Raw genomic sequence first — 22813 nt, 5'->3', positions numbered from 1 at the left:
TATGAACAACTATTGAATTTTTTATTTCATTAATACTAGGCAAGTTTAGATTGAATCTTTTAGGATCTTCTTTCCATTGCAAAATATCATTTAATTTAAGCTTAGATTCATCATATTGGATTTAAATATCAATAACTTCATCAAATAAAGAGTTAACTAACTTTTCTTGAGCATGTCTCATGTTTAACTCATTGCAGAGGAGATGATTTTAGTATTGAAGTTGTTCATCTAATTGATGAACTTCTTGCTTGAACTTGACAAGACCTAAATAACTTGCTTTAGTTTGGATAAATTTTTTCTGTAACTAGTTTATATTGTCATCTCTTTGCCTCATTGAAAGCTCATATTGACCTCTAACCAAGGTTACCTATGCTTGCAATTGTGTTTGAAACTGTGAAGACTCCTCTCTAGTTGTTTAATTATTTCATCCTTTTCTTTAATAAAATACCCGAATCATAATTATTTATCTACACTCGAAGATGCATAGAATCTTGTACATTGAGTTAATTCTTAAAGATATTCATTAGGAGCTATTGGTGTTCCTTTCCACACTACTTCCAACGAGGATGATTGTGAAGCAATTCCTATTGCCAGGGCATGTGTATCAACAACATTTATCTTCTTCCTACAGTTTCAAAATAGCCTTATGTTGAGGGCTATAAAATACTTCTATTGGTGCAATTTCCTCAATATTCAACTGAATTGCAATAGTAGGAAACACTATAATTGTCTACACACTAGGATGATAGCTAATAGGTGTTTTAGCAATACGCTTGGCTATGTAAGAGAAAAATTTGAGGAATTAGGACATACAACAACTGTCCAACAATAGTATAGTCATTTGTTTCAGGAATCGTTAGTTCTTTCGTTGGTTGATCTGGAACTAAAATAACTTCCACAAATGTATGCCAATCTTTAACAATATCATTAACCAATGGATTCTCTCAAGTAGTCTTCTCTTGAGAATCTAGTGAAGAAATTTGGATAGGGCTGGAAACATGTGGTGTAACTTGTTGTGTAGAAGAATTGACATATTTTTCTAATATAACGTCCCCTTACAGAAACCTAAGGAAATGTAAAGGAAGATTGGACCTTTTTCTATCCCTAAAAACTATGAAATATTAATAGTTTTCCAGATACAACTGATTAAATTTATTACAAACAAACAAATAAGAAGGAGCCCCACAAAATATTTCATCATAAGGATTAACTTCATGAACATACCTTTTGATCTTTGCATCATTACCTAAATTCTCAACCACCATGGAAGGATTGTGTGGCTTTGTAGGAATAGTAGCTAGCTTCAACATAGATGTAGCCTAGAGTTCCTTTTCATTATGAGTATAATTATGAAGGGTGAAGAAACCAATCTACAAGGGGAATTGGGGTGAGGGTTTCTTGGAGGATTTCTTCAACTTAATGGTTATCCCTATTCCAGTTGTTAGATGAGTTAATTCTCTACATAAAATCTTGTCTCGAGTTTACCATTATGTCCCAAAACCCTAATATAGGTAAAAACTTCCTCTATGAACAATCCTCGATTCTTAACAGATGATCCATAGCAGTTGAAGACATTATAGGAAGCCTAGAACTAAAAATGACTTGGTAAATGGAAATCATGACAAGGTGGAAAATGTGGTAAAATTGATTAAAATAATTCTCTTCCCACAAATTCTATGGTAAATTTGGATGGGAAGAGGGTTAGAAAGTGTCTATTTCCAACACATAGATTGATAGTCTAAATAAAAATAGATGGCATCCATGACATAAGAAGACATGTAGAAAGGTAGGTTGTGAGTGACTGTTTGTTTGCAGTGGAAATGAAGAATGTGCTTCACTAAATAGTCAGAAATATTTTGGGCCCGATTGAAAATAAAGTCTTTAGCGGTCTTGTGGATGAGAGGGACACAATCCTTAGGGAACTATGATATGTTTTTGTAAGCAAACAACTTACGTAACATGGTTGAAACCTAAAAAAAAAAGGAGGATATAAGTATTGAATAGACTAAAGACCAAATGAATCTTCCTTGTGTTTGTCTGGGTCGCTTCTCCAATATTTAATTAAGCTAGGAAGCTCTTTATCTTTTCCATTACACTCTTCTTTCATAAAAATTTCAACAAATTGAGAATTATATAGCAAGTCTGCCTTAGGAAAATTATGCATACCCTGTATATGTTGCAACTTGAAAGAACTAATGATTCTTCCCCATGAGGTGAGAAACAATCTTTCTAAAATATCTACATTCTCCACCACCTAGAAAATCATATATGTATATGGGAAAAGTATTTGACGAGAAAATTTTTTGTGTAAGTGGGATTTAGGAGTATCCCCATTCATTGCTTCAGACGTCTTATTACCAGTTGGTCTATAGTATCCACTGTCATTCTTTCAAAGTGTTTTGTAGGTTTCTCTTCCTCAAGAAGTTCATATATGGCATTCTAGGAAAAAAATTCAGAATCCCTTGTACATATCATATTGGAGAAAAGAAAGGTATCCGATAACTTCTCATCAATCATTTCTTTGAATGACTTAGTTGGTTGTTGTGGAGGTATTTTCATCTTTGTCTTCACCATTTTAAAATTGGTATAGATCTTTCTGCAATGATAAGTTGTAATAGAGAAAACCAGGATTAGAGGGTGTTTTACTGAGTAGATACGATAAAACCTGCAAACTTAATATAACTTAAATCAATCAAAAAAAGGATTAAAATCTCACATGTAGCAGTCAAAAGAGTGAAGATGTGGTAAGTACAAAAAATTAGTATAGGCACACATTCTAACTTTTCCACATTGCAATGCTAGATGCCCAATGTCACCACTTACATCATCATGCGAGATCAAGCCTAGAAGAAACAAATGTAGCATGCTTAGATAATTATTATGATGAATGGGTTTTGGGGTGTGGTGGAGAGGGAATATTCTTGTGCCAATGGGAGATTAAAATGATGCCTCGTGGATATGGTGAGCCATATTGGAAGAGGAGGCCCAGAAGGAGAAAAATATAAGCGCATGGTAAAGGAGGGGGGAATCATGGAGCAAGAGGATGTGGAAAGTAGAGGACTCAAGGTTCAATTGTAAAGAACAAGTGGGGCCTAAATCTAAGTGTGAGTATTACCTTTCATGACATTCATGTTTCCTGACTCTACCAAATAAATGATGTTCTATAACTTCCAAGGGAGGAGGGACCTGGAGGATGTGTAAAGAACGAGATGCATGGATAAATGAAAAGACTATGATCTATGTGCTAGAAAGGACCCACCTAATATATATTTATTAATGATGAGGTGTCCCGAAAGCTGATCTGAAGGGGGGAGAGAATGAAGAGTTCAGTAAGGATCTGGGAAAAGAGGATCAGGAAACGTGTCAAGCATTGAAGCAAAGTGTGTAAGGGTTTTATCATTAAGGCTTTAATAATGTGAATAAGCTCCAACACTTTGATTTATAGAAATTGAATTCGGTTGTGGTGGTTCTGGCCAAAGGCCTTATTATATATATTTTTAAATAATACATAGAATTAAACACTAGGATTAATATATTAATAAACATATAAAATTAAAGGTTTTTTATAAATAAATATTAAAGAAAATTCAATTCTAAGAAATTTAAAGGGTCCCCATTTTTAGATTATGATAATAATATAAAATGTGGTTTGTTGTTTTCCAAAACACCTTGAACCTCACAATGGCATGAGCGTGGACCCTGTATTGGGTCACTCATGAGGATTTACTAGGGAGAATGCATCAAGGTAGATTTTCCTTTATCCCCAACACCATTACTCTCACCATGGATGGCAGCATAGGAGATAACAGTGGTCTCCATTGTCATGCCCAATTTTCCCCTCATAGTCACATATGTGCGAAGGGAAAGCAATATGGCCCATTTGGAACTTCAAGAGGAAGTTCTTGAAGGGGACGAGTAATTTGTCACCCTTAGGATCAAGAAGAAAAAACTGAAAGAAAATTAAGGGTTGATGATCATGGAATAACGAGCACTAATTCACCTAACATAGTAAGTGAATTTCTAGAGTCAAATTAATTAAATCAGAAGCAAACCTTGGGAATAGGGAGAATATGAATAATTATAAAAAAATACCAAATGAGTAACTCTTCTCTCCTCATGTTTTACAGGCATTAAGTATATAATGTGTATTTAAAATAGCTCCAATAGTTGTAAGTTTTTCTAAGGGAAAGGGGACATAGATCTAAATTAGAAACATTAATCCAATGATAGTTTATCATCATTAAATAAAGAGAATTATCTATAAAGTTAGTTTCATGAAAAAACTCCATGTGGCAAGAGAGCAACACAAAGATCTCTTTCTAATATTTCAACTTGAGATAAACTAGGGAGTAGTTGAGGAACAAAATTTGATCATTACTAGTTGACTTTAGTAATGAACACAAATACGAATTATAAAAGGGAATCAAGGGACAACTAGGAGAGGAAATAGGGAATCATGTGTCACTGATTGACAATATAATTTTTAATAAGAAATTAAGTAAATATCTGTAAAAGGGACTTGGTGAGAGGATGCCACATGGGTAGGTTAATAGTCGAATTATTGGATTACCTGAAATATTTTTTTTTCATGAAGTGGCAGATATCATCTATGAAACCTTATATAAAAGTATCAAGTTATGAGATGGGGGACTCTCTCTTGGCCCTAATGTGAGAGGAATATCTACTAGAGAAATTTTGAGGTCGAAAATGGGCCTCCTAAAGAATATTATAAGAAAATAGTGGAAATAATAAAATAACATTATATTACATCATCATATTTTAGAGGGAAAAAATAAAAACTTATTTTTCAACTCATATTTTCAATTGTTAGAAATGTGTTTTCATTGACGGGAAAGGTGATCATGGTGGACACAACAATAGAAATGATGCAAGAAGAATGACTAACAATGAAAATAATAGCTAAATAAAGATAATAATGGCAAAGATACTTTCGAGCCATTTTTGGTACAAAATATCACCTCAAATGCATTTGGAACCCACTCAAATCGATGGAGATATAAAAAATCCTTCCAATGGTATGTGGTTGTTTGCAAATGGTCTCCTGGATTGAAATTTATTTCCAATCATTATTGAGGACCCCAAAGTCAAAGATGTAGAACTCATTTTCGTGGAGGACCTTTGAAGTATGTTCATTTTACGATATAACCAAACATGGAATAGTTATCGAAGGAAGAAACTCAACTAGAAGAAGCTTTCCTAGAAGAAAATTGCTAGCAAGAAAAACCTCAAAAGAAATGAAGGATTGCGTAAGTGATTGAAGCTAGGATTACATAAGCCTGACCTAGAAGAAAAACCCTAGAAGAAATGAAGGATCGTGTAGCTGATTTAAGTTGAGATGATGCAATCCTAACCCAAAGTAAAAAACATAGAAGAAACGAAGGATCGTGTAGGTGATGGAAGCTGGGGATCACGTCAGCATGACGTGGGAGTATTAAGAACATGTGGCATTCATTTTCGACGCTTTCAAGTATGCTAGTGGGAAAAATATGGGTGACAAATGTCACACTCTAAGGGAACCACATTGCATTGGTGACATCAACATGTCGACAACCCACAAGGACTCGCCCGAAAGGTTTCAAGTGGGAACAGGTAAAGATTTGTTTGAGCTGACTAGACATCAAACTATAAAAGTACCAGGAACATGTGGATTGACAACTCAGACCAGATGGCATTTAATTAGTCCACAAGTACATCGGGTTGACCCACCAAGACAAATCATCCTAGTCCCCAAACCCTAAACAAATTCAATGGAGGTCGGCGGAAGAAGCTCTGTGATGAAGAACTTTAGGGTAGAATGGTACACAACTAGTAGCAACCATTAATGGGAGAAAAAAAAGCTGAGATGAGGAGCACAAGAAACTTAACCATAGAAGAAAATGACAAGTCAAGACTAGGATCCTTGAAGGTTTGACCCCAGAAGGAAAAAAAAAGGCACAAACGAGTTATAGCCCGGATGACGAGTCCAGGAGACATAAAAGTTGTCGTTGTGTGAAATTCTCGTAGCACTCCAAAACATGGTTTTGGTACGTACTATGTGCTTTTGAAACCAACGGAATAGAGTTTGTAGTGTAAATAAGCCATCAAGGCTTATGGTGCAAAGGATTCGTATAGTTATTTGGCAACATTTTAGTGAAAGCCTTCAGGGTTTGGTGTGAATGATTCGACAACCATGGAGTTTGGCAGTTATGCCAAACTTAACAAGAGAGAACTAAAGCTCAAAACTAGGAATGGAAGATTTGGAAGTGGAAATGGCAAGCTAGTCAGTTGAAGAGACAAATTTTGGCTGTTCAGCTAAATATGGAGCTTGCCAGATTTAGAAAAGCTCCACTAAAACTTGTAAAAATTCCATAATGGAAAATTTAAGTAGTTAAGTTCAGTTTCTCGAGTAGATACAAGTGAAGAGCGGTATAAGACTTGGAGAACAGATTCAAAAGAATAAATTGAATATGACAAAGGAAAAAAATAAGAGATTCATGCAATGATCAAAGTGTAAGAGAAATAAATTTCATTAACCAAAATTACTGGTCAAAATTCATCAAAAACAAAATTGAGTTTTCAAGAGTATGTGTGTGCGTGTGTGAGAAATTTTGTTGTTGATATTGATAGATGTTTCTAGTGTGTGAGATGGACTATTTAGTGATGAGATATTGTTGAAGGTCTTTAATGAAAATATTGATTTATTTTGTAAAAAGAATGGCTTCAGGTTTTGAGTTCAAAAATAGATGAAATATGAACCATTGAGGAAGAGAATAACAGATTACAAATCAGTTATAGTACGTATTTTGTGTCTAAATATGGTTGTCAAGAACATTTAGTGAAAGCCTTCAGGCTTTGATGTGAATGATTCGACATCCTTCGAATTTGGCAGTTATGTCAAACTTAAGAGGAGAGCACTAAAGCACTAAACTAGGCATGAATGAGTTGGCAGTGGAAATGGAAAGATAATTACTTGAAGAGACAAATTTGGTAGTTAAACTAAATATGGAGCTCGTCAAATTTTGAAAAACTCAGCATAAACTTGTAAAATTCCAAAATGAAAAATTTAAGTAGTTAAGTTCAATTTCTCAAGCAGAAACAAGTGAAGAGCGGTAGAAGACTTGGGGAACAGATTCAGAAGACTCAATTGAATAGGATAAAGACAAAAAAAAATAAGAGATTCATGCAATGATGATCAAAGTGTAAGAGAACTAAATTTCATTAACCAAAATTATTATTCAACGTTCTTCAAAAACAAAATTGAGTTTTAATAACTATGTGTGTGCATGTGAGAAAGTTTGTTGGTGAGATTGATTAATGTTGCTGGTGTCTGAGATGGAATACCTAGCGATAAGAGATTTTTGAAGGTGAAGGAAAAGATTGATTTATTTTGTAAAAGGAATCACTTCGGGATTTGAGTCTTAAAATAGATGAAAGATGAATCATTGAGGAAAAGAATAACAAATCAGTTGCAACATGTATTGTGTGTCTAAATGTAGTTATCAAGAACATTGATTACTCCTAATGTAATAGATGGTCAATAATATATGTCAATGTAGTAAGTTATTAAATTTAATTGAATAATAAAAGTTTAGGTGAAAATTTTAATGTCATTAAATAAATTTAGACTTTGAGATGCAAAATTATATAGTTAATTTAATATAAAAAAAATTTATTGTTAAAGGTTGTGTTGAAATTTGATGGGCTTTTTTATGCCTCAATGGACTATCTGTATCTATTTTTTGCAAAGGTTGCTGGGCATTTTTATGCCTCAATCCAAACTTGATATGTATTGAAGATCTTTATATTTTCTTAATATAAATATATGATGGTTTTTTCTCTGAAAAAAAGGTTGTGTTGAAATTTAATTATAAATCAAATTTATTAAATAAATTAAAAATTTCATATTTACACTTATTTTATTTAATTTTTAAAAATAATTTTTATTTGATACATTTTAATTTATAAACTAATGTAAATATTTGAATCATATTTACCTCTTTTACTTTATGTTGTAAATGGATTCAACCCCAGAGTTAGAAGTGTTGCAATATATTTTAGTGGGTGCTACACAATATAAAATATGTTTTCAAAAAAATTGCAAATTGATATATGGTACGATATGAGGAGAATAACTTGGTTAAAATGAAAATTATTGTTTGCATTTTATAAATAAAAATGTGTGATTATTTAGGTTATTAAAAAAATTTAATTATATATCTAACTTCCAAGTCTAAAACTTGAATCCTTGTGAACTATCTTGCCACAATTGTTTTTCTTTCTCACATCAATGTTCACAAGCCATTTAATTTATATACCTGGGCTAGTTTTACATTTAAAGAATAAATTTATAAGAACTCTTTCTATACTTTTTCTATTAGGGGTAGAAGGGGATCTTATTGAATGTGAAGAAGGAGATTTTATTCTTTGCAAATAATCATATCATTAAGTTTAAAACAAAACTAGAGGATGAATCAAATAATACGATAAAGTCATGGTGCTATAACTAATATAGTTAATAACACATGAAAAAAAGAATTAACAATTCAAAATTCTTATATTGGCTTCTTATATTGGCATCAAATGAATAAAAGATGAACAATGATGTTATAATGTATTTTTTTATATTAGAAAAGGTCAAAGGCTTGAGAGTGTTTTTTAACCATCTTTCTTTTCATCATGAATACAAAGAAATAAATATGGAAGCTAATTGTTTATCCAAAATTGTAATTTTGAAGCAAGATGTTATTTGGGAGATAACATAAAATATTCATTCAGACATTTAAGAATATTATCACTCTATTAGTTATGAATCAATAATAAAAACAACATAATTGTAACAAAATTTTATTTTTAACAATTTTGATCATTTTATTTATTTATTTTTAAATAAAGTCATATCTCTTCGAAAAAAAATGTACAACCTTTAAATAGATAAATAAAATTTTTATTTTTAAATACTAAAAATCTAATGAAAATAAGAAAATATAGTTTTATTTTTTTTGGGCTTGATATCTAGAATATTTAAGGTGAAATGAGATGTAAAAAAATATAACTTTCTTTTTTTTTACGAACCTTTTTTATTTTAAATAATTATTTATTTTATTTCTTAAAACACGTTCATTTTATTTCAAAAAAACAGATCAAAATCTCCACTAAGAAAACTTACACATCCTATTTTTTTAAGTTAATACCTTAAATCTAGATATCATTTTTGGGATTCAACTGCGTTAAGTAAGTCATTCAAACATATGACCATTTCCATGAGAGGTAGTCGTAACTGACTAATTTCTCATGATTTTTGAATAGTTCACTTAGCACTCATTGCATCGGGTGATGCTCACAGGGGTGAAGAAGTGGGATTGAAACTAGTGAAATGTGGAGAACGAATCACATAGCATCAATCATCACTTCCGGGGCTTGCACCCGGTAACCAGGACTTCCCAGGAGGTCACCCATCCCAGAACTCCTCTGGGTCAAGCGCACTTAACTGTGGAGTTTTCCCCACAATCAAGCCCACTTAGCTTGCTACCCCATTTGCAAAACCTTAGCTTGCTCTTCCCTCTGTTCTTTGAGTCTTGGCAAATGGTTCCTTCACAATGCATGCTTTACATTTTTACAAACGATGTTCATACAATAGGGTTTTATCTATCTCTTGCCAAACTTTTAGTCATCTTTTCTGATTTCATACATTGTGCAATGTTTAATCACATTTCTCTGCTTCTCTTCCCTCCGTGCATGTTTTGAGGAGATAAAGTTTATGATGAGGATTGCTTATAGACTTTTAAGTCTAAATTTTAAGTTCATTTTTCAGACAGACTATATATAATGTGTAACTCATCCGATATTAAATACAAAATCTTGCCTTTTTTGGGTACTGAAAAAAGAAAAGAATAAAATTCTAACCTCTGGTAGAGGAAAAGAATATGTAAATAAAGTGCCGAATTACCTGTCTATCTGCTCAGGGACGAGAATCTACGTTGACCCCTGGTAGAGGAAAAAAATTAAGTAAATAAGGTGCCGAATGATCTGGTCAACTTCCTTTGACAGTGATACTGTACGAACCAATAAAAATTACAAAAGAACGAGATATGGTCAGGGATACCTCGCAATATTTCGAAGAAGGGAGAACATTTTTGCATGTTCTCCCATACATAAATGAGAAGGGAGTTTAGTGAATTGACAGCTCACGTGAATCAACCGAAGGAAACATTTCAATTCTCTAACACTTCATATGATGGCCTCTGCGAAGACAACAAAAGAGACGAGTTTAGTGAATTGACAGTTCAATCGAAGGAAACATTTCAATCCTCTAACACTTGATTTGATAAACTACGCTAAGACAAGAAAGGCAAAAGGAGAGTTTAATCGAGAACAACCCTTTAATATAAAAAATAAAATCCTAAAAATGGTTTTTTTTTTTTTGAGATTCTTAAAATAAACCTAACAAATATTTCAATCCTCTAACGCTTAATCTGATGGCCTATGCCAAAATAACAAAAACAAAAAGAGAATTTATTCCAGAAAAACACTTTAATATTTAAATATAAAAAAATTACTTTAAAACGTCTTTTATTTGTTTTTTTGAGATTTTTATAATAAACATAAAGATACAAATTTAAATATTTTTATAAATATTCATATCATAAATATCTTCATTAACTAACCAACTATATCAAAATTTTATTACATATAAAAATATTAACTATTTTGTAATTATTAAAATTTAATATGTAAAATAAAATGAAAAATATAAATATAAATGAATAAAAAAAATCTAAAGTATATATTACATATAAAAATATTAACTATTTCGTAATTATTAAAATTTAATATGTAAAATAAAATGAAAAATATAAATATAAATGAATAAAAAAAATCTAAAGTATATATTAAAAGTAAAAAAATAAATTTATATATAATAACAAAATCAAGTAAATAATATAATTTGTAATTTTTTTTTGTATATTAGTGTTATAAATATTTGAGAATAAGTATGAATATGTGGAAAATTATTAGCCTTATTCCATTGGATTTATATTGTGTGGACTGGAGAAATGATTAAGACCTTCAAGTTCAAGTTCAATTTCCATTAATGATATAATTAAGACCCTCCCAACCAAAGTTCAATTTTCATTAGGGATATGATGAGATTTGATGTGATGATTTTGACCCTATGATGTAATGGATTGAAATATGTATATTCCACACGGAAAAATTTAAATTTATGTGAGTAAATGACATATAACATATACAAGAAATTTTAAATTGAGATAATGTAAATAGATATATATATAAACATTACTTAGTGATGTCTCAAAGTTATATACATAGTACTAATTTTTTTTTTAACTAAAAAAAAGATTATTAGGCTAGATATAACTATTATTGTAAATACAACTATTTCATAAATATAACAAACTAGTAAATTAAATAAATAAATTTTTCACTAAACCACCCTAACTAAAATCCTCAACTCATAATACTAATTTTAATGAAAATCATTATTTAAAAATATTCCATTTTAATATATTATATTAATTTATTTTTATACGCATGTCATGATATATATCAGAATATATTAAATAAAAAACTAATTAAACTAAAAGTATTCATAAATTAATGAAAATTTCTATATATCCTAATATTAAATAAAAAACCTAATTAAACTACAAATATTCATGAACTAAGGAATGAGTTTATATTATTGCTAGATTATTTATACATCAGAGTATTAATTTATTATATTACAAATTCATAAAATAATTCATGATTTTATATTATTGCTAGATTACTTATACATGAGAGTATTAATTTATTGTATTACAAATTCATAAAATCTACATTAAAAAATAACGGTTGTAATTTTAAAATATTTATAAAAATAATATAAAATAGAATTATTATTAAAATAAATATAAAACATAAAACTACCCGTTATAATTAAAATAATATAAATTTATGGTGATCTTTATAATCTAGTTATCTTGAAAGAGTACATAAGAACATAAATGTAAAAAATATTTTCTGTATTCAAGCTTATGTGATCCATAATGAATTAAGCAAAGTTTTTTTTAGAAATTACATAAAGAGAAATTTTTGGCGGACGCATTTGAACCAAGAAGTGTTTGAACCAACAAGTATGGTTCATCATCAGACCAAATGAAGACGCAAACCATGGCAAATGTTTAAATAGAGAGCAATGTAAAGACATAATTTCAAGTAACGGCTATGTTTGAACAGTAATATTTAAATTATGATATTAATTTATTAATATATTAAGAACAAATATTATTCAGTAACCGCAATATTAAACAGCTAGTTTTTGAAAAATAATAGTTAAATTAATTTATTAAAACCAAATATTACGAGTTTTTAGAAAATAATATTTAAAATGTGATATTAATTTATTACTTTATTAAAATCAAATAATAATAAATAACCACTATATTAAACAACTAGTTTATTTCTCAAAAACTAGCCATTAATGAATATATGGGAAACAAAATATTAGATGTGATGGCACATTTTTGTTATGATCCCCTTATTAGGTTAATCAGTTATCTAAATAAAGTTTTAAGGTTAATCAGTTATCTAAATAAGGTTTTAAGGTTAGTTGATGGTTGAGATGAATTATGTAGAAGGAACCATTGAGAGTAATGATAGTCAAGAAAGTTGCACAAATCTTGAGAATTGTATAGAATTAACTAAAAAAACAACTATTTTTCATTATTCTCCAATATACTTATCATGAAAACGGAAATAAAATCTTTAAAATATGAACCAATAAAACTATGAAAAATTGATTTTTAGTTATATATATATATATATATATATATATATATATATATATATATATATATATATATATATATATATACTCAAATCTCATCTACTCAGTAGTGAAAAGCAAATTGATTTAGAGACTAATAACAAATTGATAAGAACTATTTATACAAGTTCAGGGTGACTATTGCAAATATTCATTTTGGGATCTTATTCTTTCCAAATATTCATTCCATTAATTTTAAAACACGATTGAGGAAGAGATCAAAGAATTATGTGGAATTGATGGCATAATAACCTATATTGTTGTTAGAAAATGAAAAATGAATTAATAATCTATAATTGCCAGATTGTTACGAAATGAATAACATATTAACAAATATGTCACAATTTATTTTCTTATTTTAGAAGAGACGGCTTTTCAGCCATCTCCATGTTCATCGTTAAGTATATAGAGAAAAAACACAGAAACAAATAATTTATATAAAATTGGAATTATGATGTAGAAATTGGAAAAACACAGAAACAAATAATTTATATAAAATTGGAATTATGATGTAGAAATTGGAATTATGATGTAGTGTGGTACTTCGATGATGCATGTTCATCATTAAGTATATAGAGAAAAAACACAGAAACAAATAATTTATATAAAATTGGAATTATGATGTAGAAATTGGAATTATGATGTAGTGTGGTACTTCGATGATGAAATAAAATAGAAATAAAGACATTTAAAAATATTATAAATCAATGTAAGGATTAAGAAATATTCTAATATCGAATTGCTTTTATTTTCCAATCAAAACTTATTCTCTCAAAATTTTGATTATATAGAAAAAAATTATATCTTATAAAAAAAATTATACATTTTTTATATGAATAATTTTAATTCATATTAAATTCATTTTTAATAATGAATAATTATGTAGTAAGATGTTCCTCTTTGAAATGAAATTCCTATATGCCACGTGTACAGTAGTGCAATGTTGATTTTGATGTGATGATTGAAATAACCTCTATCATCAGATTAAAATCAGGTATTTCCAGTTATAATTTGGTACCGTGACGAGATTAAAATTCAGTATTGTTAGTTATAATTGGGTACACTGATAAGCCATAGGAAAAAAGATGATACGGAGGTTCTTGCCCAGAGCATGGTAGCCTCTTCCTTGCCCAGGGCGTGGTAGCCTCTTCCTTGCATTTTTTCAACGGGCTACAGGAACACAACAAGAGTCCCCAGATCACAGGAAAACAACAAGAGCTCTCTTTAGCAAAACCCTCCTCCTCAAAAGAGTCTTCAACAATGCAAAGGTGAGAAATCTCTTCAGAGATGACTTATTGCTTTGGCTCACTATTTCCAATAATCCATCTTTTACAAAACTTAGAAATGAATTGTGTATGCAAATAGCCACACTTACAAAGATAAAATTAGATAGAATTGAGGGTCATGAATATTTATTTTTGGATGATGTTTGGAGAGATGGTTCCCAGTTGATGGGGGAATTGGTTTTGCTGCTGTTAACCCACCATGACAACTACAGACTTGTTGTAAGTTCAAGAAATCGCAGAGTCCTGTCAGAAATTAGAGTTGCAGAGACATCTGTAATAAGAATGGGGGATTTGGTAGGAGAAGACAACTAGCAGCTATTTTCTATTCATCCTTTTCCATATAACAATGGAAACCATTCAGCAAATATAGATGAGAAAACGACAAAGGTTGTGTGCGCCAACTGTGGAGGGCTTCCACTCGCTATTAAAGCTGTGGGGAGGGCAATGGCAGCCACAACTCATCCACAAGAGTGGGAATTTGCAGCCCACAGGTTTCCAATATCTGATAGCCACGAGCAGGTAGGCTCATCTCATCAATTGTATGATTGCCTACGGTTGAGTTACGATGCATTTGGCAATCACAACGTTAACTTGCAATTGTGCTTTCTCTATGCAGTTGCCACCTTTGCAGAAGACCAAATTATTCAGGTGGAATATCATGTGATCTCGTTGCAGCAATTAACTGCACAATTGCATTTTTTGGATTTGTTTACTAAACTAGATGAACTCCTGTCAAAAGTTTCAACTGTCATGACGTTTATGTTTAGATGAATGTTCTCAAGATTTGGCTCAAGGAAATTGATTTAAGTGATTTAACTCATTCTAGTCTTCTACTATTGCTGTAGATATATTATTATCCATTATTCAATACTCTCATTTTCTTACAATTATGGGTTGGGTTGTGAGGGTAGGATTTCTGTATTTATTAATTTCTCCGCATATCTGATGTTTTCTATGAGTTGGTTATTGTCATCAAGTTATTTTTTAGGCTGAATCTCAATTATAGTGTTCTAGATTTTCGGTGTTAAATTCCATCAACAATAATATAAAAAGCTATATGCCTTGTGCCAAATTTTGTTGTATTCCATGATAGCTATTTTGTATGGATAGGAGGATTGATATATGCCCAAATGTATAGCGCCCAAAATAAAGTTAGGTGGTGGGTTTATCATAAACACATTGCGGTGTAGGATGAAACATCATCCTCATGTCGTATTACAACTTTCTCGGTTCATAACAACAGACATTGATACAAAGACAAAGAAAAAATGCATAGGCACATATAGGTGCTAAATAAACAATATAAATGGTGTGGGATGTTTTAATTAACAAGACAGAAAAGATGCATGGTAAATAAACAATATAGATGGTGTGGTCTATTTTGATTAACAAAGACAGAAAAATGCATGGGCACATACAGGTGCTAAATAAACACTATAGATGGTGTGGTATGTTTTAATTAACAAGGAAATCAAATTATATGCATGCAGCATCCAAGCCTTTCTTTCTTACAACAAATACAGGAATGGTAATCTCAACTTTCAATTTTTCAACACAATCCACAAATTTTACTTTTATTTTTAAATATTTTTTTCCATACAGTTGCCTCTGTTTCCTTTAATTCGTTGGCTTGGTCATCCGTTGCACAATAGTTTCAAGCTTGTTTTCCATTCTGCATTTTTCCAAGAGTTATGGGCTCTTCTGCTCCCTCTTGCAATGTTGCCAAAGGATAGTGAAATTGTACCCAACTCTTTGGTCTTTTGGAGGGTTCAGCCCTATTTAACACTGGAAATTTCTAATAGGAAATTTCTCCTCTCTGGTGGAAATTTCTCCTCTCTGGCTTCTTCTCGATTCGTGAGGGGATGATGGGATAGCTCTTTTTTTTATTTTTTAATAGTCCTTATGCCACCTGCCTTGTGCATTATATAATACAACCCTCGATTCGTGAGGGGATGATGGGATAGCTCTATTTTTTATTTTTTAATATGTCTTATGCCAACTGCCTTGTGCATTATATAATACAACCCCATATATCAGTGGTTTACCCTTTTTTTCCACACGCAAAAAAAATAGTATCATTGCTATTCCATTAAAAAATAAAATGAGACAAACAACAGTTGTTAAAAAAACTTAACACATAAATCTTAATAGAAAGTAAGACATAAATTGCTAAAAAAAAAAACTTAACACATAAATTGTATTAACCGCCAAAACCCTCTGGAACTAACAATAGTATTTCCTTCTGTAAAAACTTACTGTGACTGCCCAAAGATACTATCCGTTGTTTATCTGCTTTGTAGAAACATGATGATTATATGCAAATTTCTTTTCCATTTTAGTTTTACATCAGCATAGATACTAATTGAAATCCACTGAAGATTGCATTTGCCCAGCTTGCAATCCAAATAACTTTGTAATGCCATATTTTTATGTGTACCTGTGTTGTCCATCTGGAATGAAGTTTCATTCGCTTGAATTGCATTTTCTCTAAATTCTTAAGTTGTGTTGGTATTTTCCAATAAAACATTATCCACTTAATTTACATTTGCTTGGATTGTATGGTTTTTTTTTCTTTATTTTTTTATAAAATTTTAATTATACTAAATTAAATCCACCATTATTTTCAGAATAGCATTGAATTATATCCACCGTTATTCTCATAAAAGCACTTGCAAGGAACCAGATGACGGCTGCATTTTTTTTTAATTTTCAGTATCAGTGTGAAGAAGAAGTATGCCAATCTCTCATTACGCTGACACCTGTAATTATTTATCTTTCTTAGTGGACTTCATTGTATAACTGAACTATTTAGATAAAGTTGTTATTAGTTTCATATAATTGTTCTTGCTTTGTATGTCAGTAATTTTGAATGTCTTGAATTTTTACCTATCAATATTTGGTTGGCAATTAACTTCCTAAGGTTTGACCCCTATATAAACAAAACGCTTTGGGCCCGGAGCAACAAAATGCATTCTCAATGAGTAAAATGTCTCTTTAGTAGTATTTTTTTCAAATTCAAATATCTATATCTAAACCTGAAACAAATTAAAAACCAAAATTTGTTTAGCTAAAAATTCTTTGTATCATATACTTGTTCTTCGATTGCGTATTAAATTTTTTAAATATTTTAAAAATTCAGTAACTTAAACTCTAAGGTTTGGCCTTTTAGCTTTAATAAAGTCTTTGTTTCAAATTCAATATGAAATAAATAAATAAATATATTAAAAATTCCAATTTTTTTTATCCAGCTCGAGAAGAATGATGTTATACTGGATTTTAAATATGATTGTGTATTAATTTATGTTGATATACGTGGAGTTTGTATACCAGCCCAAAATGAATGACATGACACACTGTATAGGTTATCACTAGCTGAAGTAGAATGGTGTATCGGTTTAGTTTAAAGTGTGATTTTAAAATTTAGTTGGTAAAATTATGATTTAAATTTTCATCATTTTTTTTTCAATTTAGTTTCCAGCAGCAACTATGCAATTTGTTATTTTAATAATTTTTCATATGATTCTATAGGTTAATGCCAGCTGAAGAAGAATGATCTATTGGTTTAATTTAAATTGTAATTTTAAAATTTAGTTGGTAAAATTGTCATTTAAATTTTCCTTATTTTTTATTTTCTTAATTTAGTTTCAAGCATCGATGCAATATGTTATTTTAATAATTTTTTACTAATTATTTTTTATTGTTGTAATTTCTTTTAAATATTTTTATTAATTCAAAATAAAATAAAAATAACTTCATTTTGAAACAAAATAATTTCAAATTAAAATAATAAAAATAAAATGTAAGGATATTTATTTATAATTTCAAACTAAAATAATAAAAAATAAAATTTAAGGATATTAATTTTATTAATTTTTGTTGGGCAATTAAGATAAACATGACTAGGTCAAATTACTGGTGGTTTTTGAGCTCTAGGTTTAGAACAATCCATATTCATATGGAATATATCTTATTTAAAGGGAGTGATTAATAGATCCATCTTAACTCCATTTCTACCAAGAGGGATGGGTTGTTTCGAGGGAATTTCAACCGGTTAAACCATTGGGTAATTCAGTTGGAATTGTAAGAATTGTAGGTTCAGTATGTTTTAAAGTTATAACAATTGTATTATTATTGTAGGTTCAGTATGTTTTAAATAGGTTCAGTTGGAATTGTAAGAATTGTAGGTTCAGTATGTTTTAAATTTATAAGAATTGTATTATTTGAATTTGGTTCAAAAGACCTTGGATCATATTTGTATGTCTGCTTTTATCGGGGAAGTGGAAATTGTAGGTTTCAAATTTGGTCTTGTTCGGATGACGTCAGATGGTATTTGTATACAGTTGTTGGTCTGAAATGTCTAAATTGTGTGTTTTTTATTTGGCTTCTCTGGTCTGGTTTAGATGACCATGGATTATATTTTTATCTCTCAGTTGACACAGGAAGTCCAATTTGAATTTAAAAAATAATCAGTGGAATAAGTTTGCATTTCTTTCATAATGTTTAATAGCCACTAGAAAATGAGGTTGTACATGTATTTGAGAAGGATTTTATCTCTTTCATAATATTCAAAAACTTGTATAAAATGAATGTAATTTCATAATATTCAAAAACTTGTATAAAATGAATGTAATTTTGTAGCCTGAGCTTATATTTCTTTCATAATGAAAAAATTACTGTGACTATATATTTTGAGTTTCCATTTTTCTTTTATAATATTTGTGTTTTGAGTTTGGATTTCATTGGTAGCGTTTTATACTTTGAAAAATGAGAATAATTTGGATTTTTTGTTTCCATTTCTTTCATAAGATTTAATTCTTGTGTCAAATGGTTTTTTTCCTCGGAGTGTATATATATATATAAAAGAGAACTTAAACATGTGTTTTATTTATTGTTTTCTAGAACAAAATGGATTAAAATAAATCAGCATGTTGGCCAAAAATGAATACAGAAGATGCTTTGTATGTGAAAGTGTTTTTTTGGATAAAGGTTCAAATGCGGGAGTTATTACCCTCACTAGTGAGCAGACAACTTATGAATAAGGAAAAATGGTCACATATTTTTGCTTCATCTTTTAGTTATTGGTTAAATTGAATTTATATTTATTTATATGTTTTAAAATTAAAATAGTAATCAAATATTTTTTTCTTAATTTTAATAAATATGACTAAACATTACCATAAATTTTTTCATATATTTATTTAATAACCGTTAATCATACAATCTTGCATCCTATTGAATAAAATAAATTAATAAATTTTAACGTTATTCGATCTTGCAACCCATTGAACAAAATAAACTAATAAATTTAAAGATAAAGATAATGACAATAAATTTAAACGTTACTTGATCTTGCGGTCCATTAAACAAAATAAATTAATAAATTTAAAAATAAAAATAAGGATAATAAATTTAAACGTTATTCTTTTAGTGAATACTCTTTTAATGAGCCCATTGAACAAAATAAACTAATAAATTTAAAGATAAAGAGAATGATAATAAATTTAAACGTTATTCTTTTAGTGAGTAGACTCTTTTAGTGAGTGGACATGGACTTGGTGGTTTTCTTACATGCTTTCTATGGGATGTTGTGTGTACATATTTTTGGACTTCCTAATGTTTTTTTACACATGTTATGTGTTTATGTGAAGCTCTATTAGTGGATGCCTCGATCCATTTAATTGATTTAGGTAGTGACCATTTATGTACACGGTTATGCTTTTTCGTTGTTTTAAAAAATTAATTTACCCATAATTTAATGCATAGCCATATTTTAGAAAATAATTTAACCCCATTTTATCATTATGTTGTTATATCATTATTATAACTTCATTATAACTTATATTATAATTTCATTGTAATATCATATAAATTTCTCGTACACCATTCTTATTATATATTAAATATCATAAAACGTTATTAATATCTAATGTTTATTTACTTAATATTATTCTTTTTGATAAATTATTATTCATCTCTTTATAAGAGAGCGCGCCAAATTCGATAGGTAATGTGTCATATGAGCGAAGTGAGTTGAAGAAATTGCTCTATGTATCTAGGTTACGTTTTCTATATATAGATTAAGACTGGCACAAGTTAAAGCTTTTTTCTTCTTTTTTTTGGGTAAGTATTTAATATTAATATTTATTTGTAAGTAGTTGATATATATATATATATATATATATATATATATATATATATATATATATATATATATATATATTAAAAGCAAGGTTTATTATAAAATAAATATCAAATTCATGTAATTGTTATTAAGATTTAGTAATTATTTAGTTTATGCTAAATATTTCTATAAACATTTTTATTGTAGGTTTGATGTTTTGCATTGTTATATAATTGTTATATTCCAATTATATAGTATGCATCTTATTCTAGAGAGAAGAGTGAAAAGGGAGAGAAGGGGAGGTAGACGGAGGGATGGAGGGACATAGAATTTGGGAGGTTGAGAGAGACAGAGAGATAGAGGAACATAGAGAAAAACCTAAAACCAGTGCTTATGTCTTAAAAAGCACTCCAAGAAGTACTTTTCATGAAGGGCACCATGGCAGACAAACAAAACTTGCAACGCTAGTGCTTTTATCTTCTCGAATGCAATGGGTATGCATTGGTGTCGATGAGTTGTATAAACAACACTATGCTTCAAATGTATAATGTATGGTTCTTATGTGTTTGAAAAATCCCTCGTGTTGTACCTTTTATAAAAGGAAATGGAGCAAGAAAGAGTTGTATAAACAACTCTATGCTTCAGATGTATAATGTATGGTTCTTATGTGTTTGAAAAATCCCTCGTGTTGTACCTTTTATAAAAGGAAATGGGGCAAGAAAAATAAATATTGTAGTACTAGTGTTGTTATGTAATCTAACCCACAGGTGCGTCAAAGGTAATGATGTACCGGTGCGTTGAAGGAGAATCACATTGATGCATGAAATGTATATCTTCCTAGTGTTTCTTTATTTTACAAATGAACCACGATACCATTTTTTGTTATTGTAAATATTGTTGTTGAAAAAATCATATTCAGAGTGGTGCGCATTAATATATGATGTTGAAGTATCCATTTCATGTTTTTTAGAAACATCTATCTATGATAGTGAAATTATTATGATATTTTAAATCCGTTATTTACCGAAAAATCTACATATATCTTATAACAATATTCATATAACTTAAATTTTGATTAGTGCATTTGTATATGATGTTTGTATTAATTTGTTATATCATGAGATTTCACATCTCTTCATTATAATATTTAATCATCCATATATTAATCAATGGTGTAACATTTTACAATGACATTGGACAATCTAATAGAATAAAATAAAATGTATTTTATTATATATGAATAAGAGACTCTTTGTCATACAAAATGGGATAGTTATTGGTAACCACGTGTCCTTCAATTGGGACACTATGTCCATTACATTAAACCAAATGACTGATTTTCACAAACAATTATTCCAAAAAAAAACGACAAGCATTGATATCTAAGTAGATCATCATTCTTCACTGGAATTGTTGTCACTTCTTGAGCTACGAATGTTGTTATCATTTCTTGAGCTATGAATGTTTTGTTTATTACATCGATTGTTTTCATTTTCTTCAAGTTCCATCTAAAAACATAAAAATAAAGTGTGACGAGTGTATCTACATTGGTGAGAATAATGAAAATTGAAATAAATAATATTCATCAGTGTAAATCGAAAAGAAATGTACCATAGCAAGAATTGAGTCCTCAATTTCACACATTTATTCAAAACCAAATCTCATTCCTTGTTTCAACAACTCTTTATTTCCTGCAAGTTTTATACCCCATAATAAATCATAGATTTAATATGAAGGATTTTTTTCTATTAATTATAAACTCAGAAAAGTAAAACAACATATATACTTACAAGTTCCATAATTAATTTTTAATATGATAACATATACTCACAAGCCATATTTAACCCAATGTCAATCAATTCTTCTAATGACTCTTCTTTTTTATGTTAGCACCTATTTGAATAAATTCAATGATGGTTTCTATAAAACAACTTAAAATATACAAAAATGAAACCTTAAGTTGTTATAAGTAAATATTAAAAATTACTCACAAACTTTGATATCAACCCATTTCTTCTTTGTCGTCTTGTTTTATGTGTTGAGTGAGTTCCATTTTGTTTTCTTTTCTACAAGAAAATACTTGAAAATTAATCTTTAATGCTAAAATATTTTTTATATGAATCTAATAGAAAAAATAAATGATTACACATAATTGAAGCACGTTGTTGTGGAGATGGCTCCTCCAGTGATGCAATTATGTCCATTTCTTTGACCATCTCTTTGTACATTTTTTAATTGAAGCATGTTGTTGTGAAGATGGGTCCTCCAGTGATACAATTATGTCCATTTCTTTGACCATCTCTTTGTACATTTTTTGGGCATTCTTACTAGCATGTTTCAGATATCAGCTCGTTGATCTTATGGGATTTTCATAATCTTCCTGGAAAAAAAAAATAAACTATTTTTATATTGATATATGAAAACTAAATATAAAAAAATTGATATTAAATAATAAACTATTTTTATATTGATATATGAAAACTAAATATAACAAAATTGATATTAATAAATGAATTCTTTATAGTAATAGATACATAAAGTTTAGAAGATATTTTTAATTAGGAATATTAATTATTG

This window comes from Pinus tabuliformis, chromosome 5_1 (genome assembly GCF_031772625.1).
Source record: "Pinus tabuliformis cultivar Carrire ecotype Pingquan chromosome 5_1, CPIR1, whole genome shotgun sequence".
In the NCBI taxonomy this organism is placed as follows: Eukaryota; Viridiplantae; Streptophyta; class Pinopsida; order Pinales; family Pinaceae; genus Pinus; species Pinus tabuliformis.
This window is presented reverse-complemented; position numbering follows the sequence as displayed.